This window comes from Anomaloglossus baeobatrachus, unplaced genomic scaffold, assembly GCF_048569485.1.
Source record: "Anomaloglossus baeobatrachus isolate aAnoBae1 unplaced genomic scaffold, aAnoBae1.hap1 Scaffold_545, whole genome shotgun sequence".
NCBI classification, from domain to species: Eukaryota; Metazoa; Chordata; class Amphibia; order Anura; family Aromobatidae; genus Anomaloglossus; species Anomaloglossus baeobatrachus.
Window position 1 is genome coordinate 35762 of NW_027444829.1, and position 12337 is coordinate 48098.

The window sequence follows — 12337 nt, forward strand, 5'->3', positions numbered from 1 at the left end:
CCTACCACCCGGGAAAAAAAGAGATTGCCCCCTCCTTCCACTAGCCCACCCTCCCACCCAAAGAACAACTTCTTCTGCGCAGCTTGTTTTCTAGGCAGCAGCGCTATTGTGATGTCATCGGGGGGCATTGTGACAAGCCGCCAGTGTTCCGTCTCTTCATGTTGTGCACAGTTCAAACGGAAAATACATCAACAGGCAGACTACAGAAAAGCTTACTATCAAAGGTTAGAGGGGGGCTTTCTCAGAGGGCTTTTTACAGTTTTTCTATTCCCAATTAGCCGTTTAAGTGTACTTATTGAAAGTAGTAATTCTTTCATAGGCCGCCCTTTCTTAGTATTTGACGTTCCTTATATTGCGGTATGAGGCTTCGCAGTAGGTTGCAAACATTCATCACCCATGACTGTCCCCAATTGAGCTCAGAAGCTCAATGTCTATCATGACCTCTCTTTTAGAATGTCCAAGAGCAAGCAAACTATTCCTCCAGGAGAGGGCGCCAACAGACTACTAAAGAGATCATCATTACTCAAAGAAAACCCCAAAAACCAATGCATGATAGGAATAAACAGGTAACTTTCTTTGGAGTGGAAGCGGAGAGATCGCACCAGATGCCAATTCTAGATGTTATCACACCTGTGGTCACTGCAGCAGCAGGTGAATCCACTTTGTCCAAAAGGGATCTATTCCATTCAATTGCAAATGATCTAGATAAGACAGAGAACTGCAGCACGGGGACATAGCCGAGTTGGTCAGGTTGAGTGGTGATGAGTTTGCTATTTGGATGAATAAAGAAAGTCAAAAGTGTGAAAGATAAAAAACAAAAGGAGGAAGTGTGAAAAGTGAATGGGCCAAATTGAGGTGCATATGAAGACGTATGCTTTCTTCCAATTCATTAAATCGGGCTAATATGAATCAGGTGAATTGAGTTCTGCTTTTGGAAACTGGGTTAAGAAGGGGTGCACCGTTCCTGGAGGTACTGCAATACCAGGTCAATGCGTGGAGTGGACAGAGCAAGCTCTTTTTCCATCTCCCTGTTCTAAAAATCCATTTAATATATGGTCCCCAGATAGGGGACGTATCAGATATTAAACTGATAAGAACAGATACTACACTTGATCTTAGCCAAAAGGCCGAGAAGCGATAACCAGAATTGGTTTGGGCCTCGAGTGGCACCCTGGCCTATGCCGGACACATCTTAGGGAGAGAGAGCGAGAGGGAGACAAACCCACGCCTACACAAGACATTTTGTCACCCAAGCCAACCCTTGAAAAGGCTGCTTTGCAGAGCCAAAACAAGAAGAATGGTGCGTTTTGCAGCCGCCGCCCACTGCAATGAATCTGAATAACTCCTCCTTTAGGGCGCAAGCAACTCCCCTCCCCCTTGCAGTCTTTCCAATTCACGATACAAAAAGACGGACAGGACAGGTTGCCTGACTTTCCGTCACTGCCACCCTTTGCCATCCTTACCCGTAGAAAGCCCTTTCATCATCCCCAAACCCTAATCTTTTCCCTTTCCTTCCCAGCCCCCAAACCCTGCCCTCTGTACCTTTCTCACCACCCGCTTCCCTTCTCCTGTCATCCCCCTACCACCCGGGAAAAAAAGAGATTGCCCCCTCCTTCCACTAGCCCACCCTCCCACCCAAAGAACAACTTCTTCTGCGCAGCTTGTTTTCTAGGCAGCAGCGCTATTGTGATGTCATCGGGGGGCATTGTGACAAGCCGCCAGTGTTCCGTCTCTTCATGTTGTGCACAGTTCAAACGGAAAATACATCAACAGGCAGACTACAGAAAAGCTTACTATCAAAGGTTAGAGGGGGGCTTTCTCAGAGGGCTTTTTACAGTTTTTCTATTCCCAATTAGCCGTTTAAGTGTACTTATTGAAAGTAGTAATTCTTTCATAGGCCGCCCTTTCTTAGTATTTGACGTTCCTTATATTGCGGTATGAGGCTTCGCAGTAGGTTGCAAACATTCATCACCCATGACTGTCCCCAATTGAGCTCAGAAGCTCAATGTCTATCATGACCTCTCTTTTAGAATGTCCAAGAGCAAGCAAACTATTCCTCCAGGAGAGGGCGCCAACAGACTACTAAAGAGATCATCATTACTCAAAGAAAACCCCAAAAACCAATGCATGATAGGAATAAACAGGTAACTTTCTTTGGAGTGGAAGCGGAGAGATCGCACCAGATGCCAATTCTAGATGTTATCACACCTGTGGTCACTGCAGCAGCAGGTGAATCCACTTTGTCCAAAAGGGATCTATTCCATTCAATTGCAAATGATCTAGATAAGACAGAGAACTGCAGCACGGGGACATAGCCGAGTTGGTCAGGTTGAGTGGTGATGAGTTTGCTATTTGGATGAATAAAGAAAGTCAAAAGTGTGAAAGATAAAAAACAAAAGGAGGAAGTGTGAAAAGTGAATGGGCCAAATTGAGGTGCATATGAAGACGTATGCTTTCTTCCAATTCATTAAATCGGGCTAATATGAATCAGGTGAATTGAGTTCTGCTTTTGGAAACTGGGTTAAGAAGGGGTGCACCGTTCCTGGAGGTACTGCAATACCAGGTCAATGCGTGGAGTGGACAGAGCAAGCTCTTTTTCCATCTCCCTGTTCTAAAAATCCATTTAATATATGGTCCCCAGATAGGGGACGTATCAGATATTAAACTGATAAGAACAGATACTACACTTGATCTTAGCCAAAAGGCCGAGAAGCGATAACCAGAATTGGTTTGGGCCTCGAGTGGCACCCTGGCCTATGCCGGACACATCTTAGGGAGAGAGAGCGAGAGGGAGACAAACCCACGCCTACACAAGACATTTTGTCACCCAAGCCAACCCTTGAAAAGGCTGCTTTGCAGAGCCAAAACAAGAAGAATGGTGCGTTTTGCAGCCGCCGCCCACTGCAATGAATCTGAATAACTCCTCCTTTAGGGCGCAAGCAACTCCCCTCCCCCTTGCAGTCTTTCCAATTCACGATACAAAAAGACGGACAGGACAGGTTGCCTGACTTTCCGTCACTGCCACCCTTTGCCATCCTTACCCGTAGAAAGCCCTTTCATCATCCCCAAACCCTAATCTTTTCCCTTTCCTTCCCAGCCCCCAAACCCTGCCCTCTGTACCTTTCTCACCACCCGCTTCCCTTCTCCTGTCATCCCCCTACCACCCGGGAAAAAAAGAGATTGCCCCCTCCTTCCACTAGCCCACCCTCCCACCCAAAGAACAACTTCTTCTGCGCAGCTTGTTTTCTAGGCAGCAGCGCTATTGTGATGTCATCGGGGGGCATTGTGACAAGCCGCCAGTGTTCCGTCTCTTCATGTTGTGCACAGTTCAAACGGAAAATACATCAACAGGCAGACTACAGAAAAGCTTACTATCAAAGGTTAGAGGGGGGCTTTCTCAGAGGGCTTTTTACAGTTTTTCTATTCCCAATTAGCCGTTTAAGTGTACTTATTGAAAGTAGTAATTCTTTCATAGGCCGCCCTTTCTTAGTATTTGACGTTCCTTATATTGCGGTATGAGGCTTCGCAGTAGGTTGCAAACATTCATCACCCATGACTGTCCCCAATTGAGCTCAGAAGCTCAATGTCTATCATGACCTCTCTTTTAGAATGTCCAAGAGCAAGCAAACTATTCCTCCAGGAGAGGGCGCCAACAGACTACTAAAGAGATCATCATTACTCAAAGAAAACCCCAAAAACCAATGCATGATAGGAATAAACAGGTAACTTTCTTTGGAGTGGAAGCGGAGAGATCGCACCAGATGCCAATTCTAGATGTTATCACACCTGTGGTCACTGCAGCAGCAGGTGAATCCACTTTGTCCAAAAGGGATCTATTCCATTCAATTGCAAATGATCTAGATAAGACAGAGAACTGCAGCACGGGGACATAGCCGAGTTGGTCAGGTTGAGTGGTGATGAGTTTGCTATTTGGATGAATAAAGAAAGTCAAAAGTGTGAAAGATAAAAAACAAAAGGAGGAAGTGTGAAAAGTGAATGGGCCAAATTGAGGTGCATATGAAGACGTATGCTTTCTTCCAATTCATTAAATCGGGCTAATATGAATCAGGTGAATTGAGTTCTGCTTTTGGAAACTGGGTTAAGAAGGGGTGCACCGTTCCTGGAGGTACTGCAATACCAGGTCAATGCGTGGAGTGGACAGAGCAAGCTCTTTTTCCATCTCCCTGTTCTAAAAATCCATTTAATATATGGTCCCCAGATAGGGGACGTATCAGATATTAAACTGATAAGAACAGATACTACACTTGATCTTAGCCAAAAGGCCGAGAAGCGATAACCAGAATTGGTTTGGGCCTCGAGTGGCACCCTGGCCTATGCCGGACACATCTTAGGGAGAGAGAGCGAGAGGGAGACAAACCCACGCCTACACAAGACATTTTGTCACCCAAGCCAACCCTTGAAAAGGCTGCTTTGCAGAGCCAAAACAAGAAGAATGGTGCGTTTTGCAGCCGCCGCCCACTGCAATGAATCTGAATAACTCCTCCTTTAGGGCGCAAGCAACTCCCCTCCCCCTTGCAGTCTTTCCAATTCACGATACAAAAAGACGGACAGGACAGGTTGCCTGACTTTCCGTCACTGCCACCCTTTGCCATCCTTACCCGTAGAAAGCCCTTTCATCATCCCCAAACCCTAATCTTTTCCCTTTCCTTCCCAGCCCCCAAACCCTGCCCTCTGTACCTTTCTCACCACCCGCTTCCCTTCTCCTGTCATCCCCCTACCACCCGGGAAAAAAAGAGATTGCCCCCTCCTTCCACTAGCCCACCCTCCCACCCAAAGAACAACTTCTTCTGCGCAGCTTGTTTTCTAGGCAGCAGCGCTATTGTGATGTCATCGGGGGGCATTGTGACAAGCCGCCAGTGTTCCGTCTCTTCATGTTGTGCACAGTTCAAACGGAAAATACATCAACAGGCAGACTACAGAAAAGCTTACTATCAAAGGTTAGAGGGGGGCTTTCTCAGAGGGCTTTTTACAGTTTTTCTATTCCCAATTAGCCGTTTAAGTGTACTTATTGAAAGTAGTAATTCTTTCATAGGCCGCCCTTTCTTAGTATTTGACGTTCCTTATATTGCGGTATGAGGCTTCGCAGTAGGTTGCAAACATTCATCACCCATGACTGTCCCCAATTGAGCTCAGAAGCTCAATGTCTATCATGACCTCTCTTTTAGAATGTCCAAGAGCAAGCAAACTATTCCTCCAGGAGAGGGCGCCAACAGACTACTAAAGAGATCATCATTACTCAAAGAAAACCCCAAAAACCAATGCATGATAGGAATAAACAGGTAACTTTCTTTGGAGTGGAAGCGGAGAGATCGCACCAGATGCCAATTCTAGATGTTATCACACCTGTGGTCACTGCAGCAGCAGGTGAATCCACTTTGTCCAAAAGGGATCTATTCCATTCAATTGCAAATGATCTAGATAAGACAGAGAACTGCAGCACGGGGACATAGCCGAGTTGGTCAGGTTGAGTGGTGATGAGTTTGCTATTTGGATGAATAAAGAAAGTCAAAAGTGTGAAAGATAAAAAACAAAAGGAGGAAGTGTGAAAAGTGAATGGGCCAAATTGAGGTGCATATGAAGACGTATGCTTTCTTCCAATTCATTAAATCGGGCTAATATGAATCAGGTGAATTGAGTTCTGCTTTTGGAAACTGGGTTAAGAAGGGGTGCACCGTTCCTGGAGGTACTGCAATACCAGGTCAATGCGTGGAGTGGACAGAGCAAGCTCTTTTTCCATCTCCCTGTTCTAAAAATCCATTTAATATATGGTCCCCAGATAGGGGACGTATCAGATATTAAACTGATAAGAACAGATACTACACTTGATCTTAGCCAAAAGGCCGAGAAGCGATAACCAGAATTGGTTTGGGCCTCGAGTGGCACCCTGGCCTATGCCGGACACATCTTAGGGAGAGAGAGCGAGAGGGAGACAAACCCACGCCTACACAAGACATTTTGTCACCCAAGCCAACCCTTGAAAAGGCTGCTTTGCAGAGCCAAAACAAGAAGAATGGTGCGTTTTGCAGCCGCCGCCCACTGCAATGAATCTGAATAACTCCTCCTTTAGGGCGCAAGCAACTCCCCTCCCCCTTGCAGTCTTTCCAATTCACGATACAAAAAGACGGACAGGACAGGTTGCCTGACTTTCCGTCACTGCCACCCTTTGCCATCCTTACCCGTAGAAAGCCCTTTCATCATCCCCAAACCCTAATCTTTTCCCTTTCCTTCCCAGCCCCCAAACCCTGCCCTCTGTACCTTTCTCACCACCCGCTTCCCTTCTCCTGTCATCCCCCTACCACCCGGGAAAAAAAGAGATTGCCCCCTCCTTCCACTAGCCCACCCTCCCACCCAAAGAACAACTTCTTCTGCGCAGCTTGTTTTCTAGGCAGCAGCGCTATTGTGATGTCATCGGGGGGCATTGTGACAAGCCGCCAGTGTTCCGTCTCTTCATGTTGTGCACAGTTCAAACGGAAAATACATCAACAGGCAGACTACAGAAAAGCTTACTATCAAAGGTTAGAGGGGGGCTTTCTCAGAGGGCTTTTTACAGTTTTTCTATTCCCAATTAGCCGTTTAAGTGTACTTATTGAAAGTAGTAATTCTTTCATAGGCCGCCCTTTCTTAGTATTTGACGTTCCTTATATTGCGGTATGAGGCTTCGCAGTAGGTTGCAAACATTCATCACCCATGACTGTCCCCAATTGAGCTCAGAAGCTCAATGTCTATCATGACCTCTCTTTTAGAATGTCCAAGAGCAAGCAAACTATTCCTCCAGGAGAGGGCGCCAACAGACTACTAAAGAGATCATCATTACTCAAAGAAAACCCCAAAAACCAATGCATGATAGGAATAAACAGGTAACTTTCTTTGGAGTGGAAGCGGAGAGATCGCACCAGATGCCAATTCTAGATGTTATCACACCTGTGGTCACTGCAGCAGCAGGTGAATCCACTTTGTCCAAAAGGGATCTATTCCATTCAATTGCAAATGATCTAGATAAGACAGAGAACTGCAGCACGGGGACATAGCCGAGTTGGTCAGGTTGAGTGGTGATGAGTTTGCTATTTGGATGAATAAAGAAAGTCAAAAGTGTGAAAGATAAAAAACAAAAGGAGGAAGTGTGAAAAGTGAATGGGCCAAATTGAGGTGCATATGAAGACGTATGCTTTCTTCCAATTCATTAAATCGGGCTAATATGAATCAGGTGAATTGAGTTCTGCTTTTGGAAACTGGGTTAAGAAGGGGTGCACCGTTCCTGGAGGTACTGCAATACCAGGTCAATGCGTGGAGTGGACAGAGCAAGCTCTTTTTCCATCTCCCTGTTCTAAAAATCCATTTAATATATGGTCCCCAGATAGGGGACGTATCAGATATTAAACTGATAAGAACAGATACTACACTTGATCTTAGCCAAAAGGCCGAGAAGCGATAACCAGAATTGGTTTGGGCCTCGAGTGGCACCCTGGCCTATGCCGGACACATCTTAGGGAGAGAGAGCGAGAGGGAGACAAACCCACGCCTACACAAGACATTTTGTCACCCAAGCCAACCCTTGAAAAGGCTGCTTTGCAGAGCCAAAACAAGAAGAATGGTGCGTTTTGCAGCCGCCGCCCACTGCAATGAATCTGAATAACTCCTCCTTTAGGGCGCAAGCAACTCCCCTCCCCCTTGCAGTCTTTCCAATTCACGATACAAAAAGACGGACAGGACAGGTTGCCTGACTTTCCGTCACTGCCACCCTTTGCCATCCTTACCCGTAGAAAGCCCTTTCATCATCCCCAAACCCTAATCTTTTCCCTTTCCTTCCCAGCCCCCAAACCCTGCCCTCTGTACCTTTCTCACCACCCGCTTCCCTTCTCCTGTCATCCCCCTACCACCCGGGAAAAAAAGAGATTGCCCCCTCCTTCCACTAGCCCACCCTCCCACCCAAAGAACAACTTCTTCTGCGCAGCTTGTTTTCTAGGCAGCAGCGCTATTGTGATGTCATCGGGGGGCATTGTGACAAGCCGCCAGTGTTCCGTCTCTTCATGTTGTGCACAGTTCAAACGGAAAATACATCAACAGGCAGACTACAGAAAAGCTTACTATCAAAGGTTAGAGGGGGGCTTTCTCAGAGGGCTTTTTACAGTTTTTCTATTCCCAATTAGCCGTTTAAGTGTACTTATTGAAAGTAGTAATTCTTTCATAGGCCGCCCTTTCTTAGTATTTGACGTTCCTTATATTGCGGTATGAGGCTTCGCAGTAGGTTGCAAACATTCATCACCCATGACTGTCCCCAATTGAGCTCAGAAGCTCAATGTCTATCATGACCTCTCTTTTAGAATGTCCAAGAGCAAGCAAACTATTCCTCCAGGAGAGGGCGCCAACAGACTACTAAAGAGATCATCATTACTCAAAGAAAACCCCAAAAACCAATGCATGATAGGAATAAACAGGTAACTTTCTTTGGAGTGGAAGCGGAGAGATCGCACCAGATGCCAATTCTAGATGTTATCACACCTGTGGTCACTGCAGCAGCAGGTGAATCCACTTTGTCCAAAAGGGATCTATTCCATTCAATTGCAAATGATCTAGATAAGACAGAGAACTGCAGCACGGGGACATAGCCGAGTTGGTCAGGTTGAGTGGTGATGAGTTTGCTATTTGGATGAATAAAGAAAGTCAAAAGTGTGAAAGATAAAAAACAAAAGGAGGAAGTGTGAAAAGTGAATGGGCCAAATTGAGGTGCATATGAAGACGTATGCTTTCTTCCAATTCATTAAATCGGGCTAATATGAATCAGGTGAATTGAGTTCTGCTTTTGGAAACTGGGTTAAGAAGGGGTGCACCGTTCCTGGAGGTACTGCAATACCAGGTCAATGCGTGGAGTGGACAGAGCAAGCTCTTTTTCCATCTCCCTGTTCTAAAAATCCATTTAATATATGGTCCCCAGATAGGGGACGTATCAGATATTAAACTGATAAGAACAGATACTACACTTGATCTTAGCCAAAAGGCCGAGAAGCGATAACCAGAATTGGTTTGGGCCTCGAGTGGCACCCTGGCCTATGCCGGACACATCTTAGGGAGAGAGAGCGAGAGGGAGACAAACCCACGCCTACACAAGACATTTTGTCACCCAAGCCAACCCTTGAAAAGGCTGCTTTGCAGAGCCAAAACAAGAAGAATGGTGCGTTTTGCAGCCGCCGCCCACTGCAATGAATCTGAATAACTCCTCCTTTAGGGCGCAAGCAACTCCCCTCCCCCTTGCAGTCTTTCCAATTCACGATACAAAAAGACGGACAGGACAGGTTGCCTGACTTTCCGTCACTGCCACCCTTTGCCATCCTTACCCGTAGAAAGCCCTTTCATCATCCCCAAACCCTAATCTTTTCCCTTTCCTTCCCAGCCCCCAAACCCTGCCCTCTGTACCTTTCTCACCACCCGCTTCCCTTCTCCTGTCATCCCCCTACCACCCGGGAAAAAAAGAGATTGCCCCCTCCTTCCACTAGCCCACCCTCCCACCCAAAGAACAACTTCTTCTGCGCAGCTTGTTTTCTAGGCAGCAGCGCTATTGTGATGTCATCGGGGGGCATTGTGACAAGCCGCCAGTGTTCCGTCTCTTCATGTTGTGCACAGTTCAAACGGAAAATACATCAACAGGCAGACTACAGAAAAGCTTACTATCAAAGGTTAGAGGGGGGCTTTCTCAGAGGGCTTTTTACAGTTTTTCTATTCCCAATTAGCCGTTTAAGTGTACTTATTGAAAGTAGTAATTCTTTCATAGGCCGCCCTTTCTTAGTATTTGACGTTCCTTATATTGCGGTATGAGGCTTCGCAGTAGGTTGCAAACATTCATCACCCATGACTGTCCCCAATTGAGCTCAGAAGCTCAATGTCTATCATGACCTCTCTTTTAGAATGTCCAAGAGCAAGCAAACTATTCCTCCAGGAGAGGGCGCCAACAGACTACTAAAGAGATCATCATTACTCAAAGAAAACCCCAAAAACCAATGCATGATAGGAATAAACAGGTAACTTTCTTTGGAGTGGAAGCGGAGAGATCGCACCAGATGCCAATTCTAGATGTTATCACACCTGTGGTCACTGCAGCAGCAGGTGAATCCACTTTGTCCAAAAGGGATCTATTCCATTCAATTGCAAATGATCTAGATAAGACAGAGAACTGCAGCACGGGGACATAGCCGAGTTGGTCAGGTTGAGTGGTGATGAGTTTGCTATTTGGATGAATAAAGAAAGTCAAAAGTGTGAAAGATAAAAAACAAAAGGAGGAAGTGTGAAAAGTGAATGGGCCAAATTGAGGTGCATATGAAGACGTATGCTTTCTTCCAATTCATTAAATCGGGCTAATATGAATCAGGTGAATTGAGTTCTGCTTTTGGAAACTGGGTTAAGAAGGGGTGCACCGTTCCTGGAGGTACTGCAATACCAGGTCAATGCGTGGAGTGGACAGAGCAAGCTCTTTTTCCATCTCCCTGTTCTAAAAATCCATTTAATATATGGTCCCCAGATAGGGGACGTATCAGATATTAAACTGATAAGAACAGATACTACACTTGATCTTAGCCAAAAGGCCGAGAAGCGATAACCAGAATTGGTTTGGGCCTCGAGTGGCACCCTGGCCTATGCCGGACACATCTTAGGGAGAGAGAGCGAGAGGGAGACAAACCCACGCCTACACAAGACATTTTGTCACCCAAGCCAACCCTTGAAAAGGCTGCTTTGCAGAGCCAAAACAAGAAGAATGGTGCGTTTTGCAGCCGCCGCCCACTGCAATGAATCTGAATAACTCCTCCTTTAGGGCGCAAGCAACTCCCCTCCCCCTTGCAGTCTTTCCAATTCACGATACAAAAAGACGGACAGGACAGGTTGCCTGACTTTCCGTCACTGCCACCCTTTGCCATCCTTACCCGTAGAAAGCCCTTTCATCATCCCCAAACCCTAATCTTTTCCCTTTCCTTCCCAGCCCCCAAACCCTGCCCTCTGTACCTTTCTCACCACCCGCTTCCCTTCTCCTGTCATCCCCCTACCACCCGGGAAAAAAAGAGATTGCCCCCTCCTTCCACTAGCCCACCCTCCCACCCAAAGAACAACTTCTTCTGCGCAGCTTGTTTTCTAGGCAGCAGCGCTATTGTGATGTCATCGGGGGGCATTGTGACAAGCCGCCAGTGTTCCGTCTCTTCATGTTGTGCACAGTTCAAACGGAAAATACATCAACAGGCAGACTACAGAAAAGCTTACTATCAAAGGTTAGAGGGGGGCTTTCTCAGAGGGCTTTTTACAGTTTTTCTATTCCCAATTAGCCGTTTAAGTGTACTTATTGAAAGTAGTAATTCTTTCATAGGCCGCCCTTTCTTAGTATTTGACGTTCCTTATATTGCGGTATGAGGCTTCGCAGTAGGTTGCAAACATTCATCACCCATGACTGTCCCCAATTGAGCTCAGAAGCTCAATGTCTATCATGACCTCTCTTTTAGAATGTCCAAGAGCAAGCAAACTATTCCTCCAGGAGAGGGCGCCAACAGACTACTAAAGAGATCATCATTACTCAAAGAAAACCCCAAAAACCAATGCATGATAGGAATAAACAGGTAACTTTCTTTGGAGTGGAAGCGGAGAGATCGCACCAGATGCCAATTCTAGATGTTATCACACCTGTGGTCACTGCAGCAGCAGGTGAATCCACTTTGTCCAAAAGGGATCTATTCCATTCAATTGCAAATGATCTAGATAAGACAGAGAACTGCAGCACGGGGACATAGCCGAGTTGGTCAGGTTGAGTGGTGATGAGTTTGCTATTTGGATGAATAAAGAAAGTCAAAAGTGTGAAAGATAAAAAACAAAAGGAGGAAGTGTGAAAAGTGAATGGGCCAAATTGAGGTGCATATGAAGACGTATGCTTTCTTCCAATTCATTAAATCGGGCTAATATGAATCAGGTGAATTGAGTTCTGCTTTTGGAAACTGGGTTAAGAAGGGGTGCACCGTTCCTGGAGGTACTGCAATACCAGGTCAATGCGTGGAGTGGACAGAGCAAGCTCTTTTTCCATCTCCCTGTTCTAAAAATCCATTTAATATATGGTCCCCAGATAGGGGACGTATCAGATATTAAACTGATAAGAACAGATACTACACTTGATCTTAGCCAAAAGGCCGAGAAGCGATAACCAGAATTGGTTTGGGCCTCGAGTGGCACCCTGGCCTATGCCGGACACATCTTAGGGAGAGAGAGCGAGAGGGAGACAAACCCACGCCTACACAAGACATTTTGTCACCCAAGCCAACCCTTGAAAAGGCTGCTTTGCAGAGCCAAAACA

The 12337-nt window shown here is 46.2% G+C and overlaps 8 non-coding genes across 8 annotated transcripts; all 8 read right to left on the bottom strand.

Annotated features, from left to right (window-relative positions):
* Nucleotides 1–948: 948 nt before the first annotated feature.
* On the bottom strand, nt 949–1139 carry LOC142283739 (U2 spliceosomal RNA). The gene has a single exon (XR_012745339.1). It is a non-coding gene; the product is annotated as a U2 spliceosomal RNA (small nuclear RNA).
* Nucleotides 1140–2526: 1387 nt separating this feature from the next.
* On the bottom strand, nt 2527–2717 carry LOC142283740 (U2 spliceosomal RNA). The gene has a single exon (XR_012745340.1). It is a non-coding gene; the product is annotated as a U2 spliceosomal RNA (small nuclear RNA).
* A 1387-nt stretch (nt 2718–4104) lies between these two features.
* LOC142283741 (U2 spliceosomal RNA) lies at nt 4105–4295 on the bottom strand. The gene has a single exon (XR_012745341.1). It is a non-coding gene; the product is annotated as a U2 spliceosomal RNA (small nuclear RNA).
* A 1387-nt stretch (nt 4296–5682) lies between these two features.
* Nucleotides 5683–5873, bottom strand: LOC142283742 (U2 spliceosomal RNA). Its single transcript, XR_012745342.1, has one exon. It is a non-coding gene; the product is annotated as a U2 spliceosomal RNA (small nuclear RNA).
* Nucleotides 5874–7260: 1387 nt separating this feature from the next.
* LOC142283743 (U2 spliceosomal RNA) lies at nt 7261–7451 on the bottom strand. The gene has a single exon (XR_012745343.1). It is a non-coding gene; the product is annotated as a U2 spliceosomal RNA (small nuclear RNA).
* Nucleotides 7452–8838: 1387 nt separating this feature from the next.
* Nucleotides 8839–9029, bottom strand: LOC142283744 (U2 spliceosomal RNA). The gene has a single exon (XR_012745344.1). It is a non-coding gene; the product is annotated as a U2 spliceosomal RNA (small nuclear RNA).
* A 1387-nt stretch (nt 9030–10416) lies between these two features.
* LOC142283746 (U2 spliceosomal RNA) lies at nt 10417–10607 on the bottom strand. The gene has a single exon (XR_012745346.1). It is a non-coding gene; the product is annotated as a U2 spliceosomal RNA (small nuclear RNA).
* A 1387-nt stretch (nt 10608–11994) lies between these two features.
* LOC142283747 (U2 spliceosomal RNA) lies at nt 11995–12185 on the bottom strand. Its single transcript, XR_012745347.1, has one exon. It is a non-coding gene; the product is annotated as a U2 spliceosomal RNA (small nuclear RNA).
* Between the last annotated feature and the right edge of the window lie 152 nt (nt 12186–12337).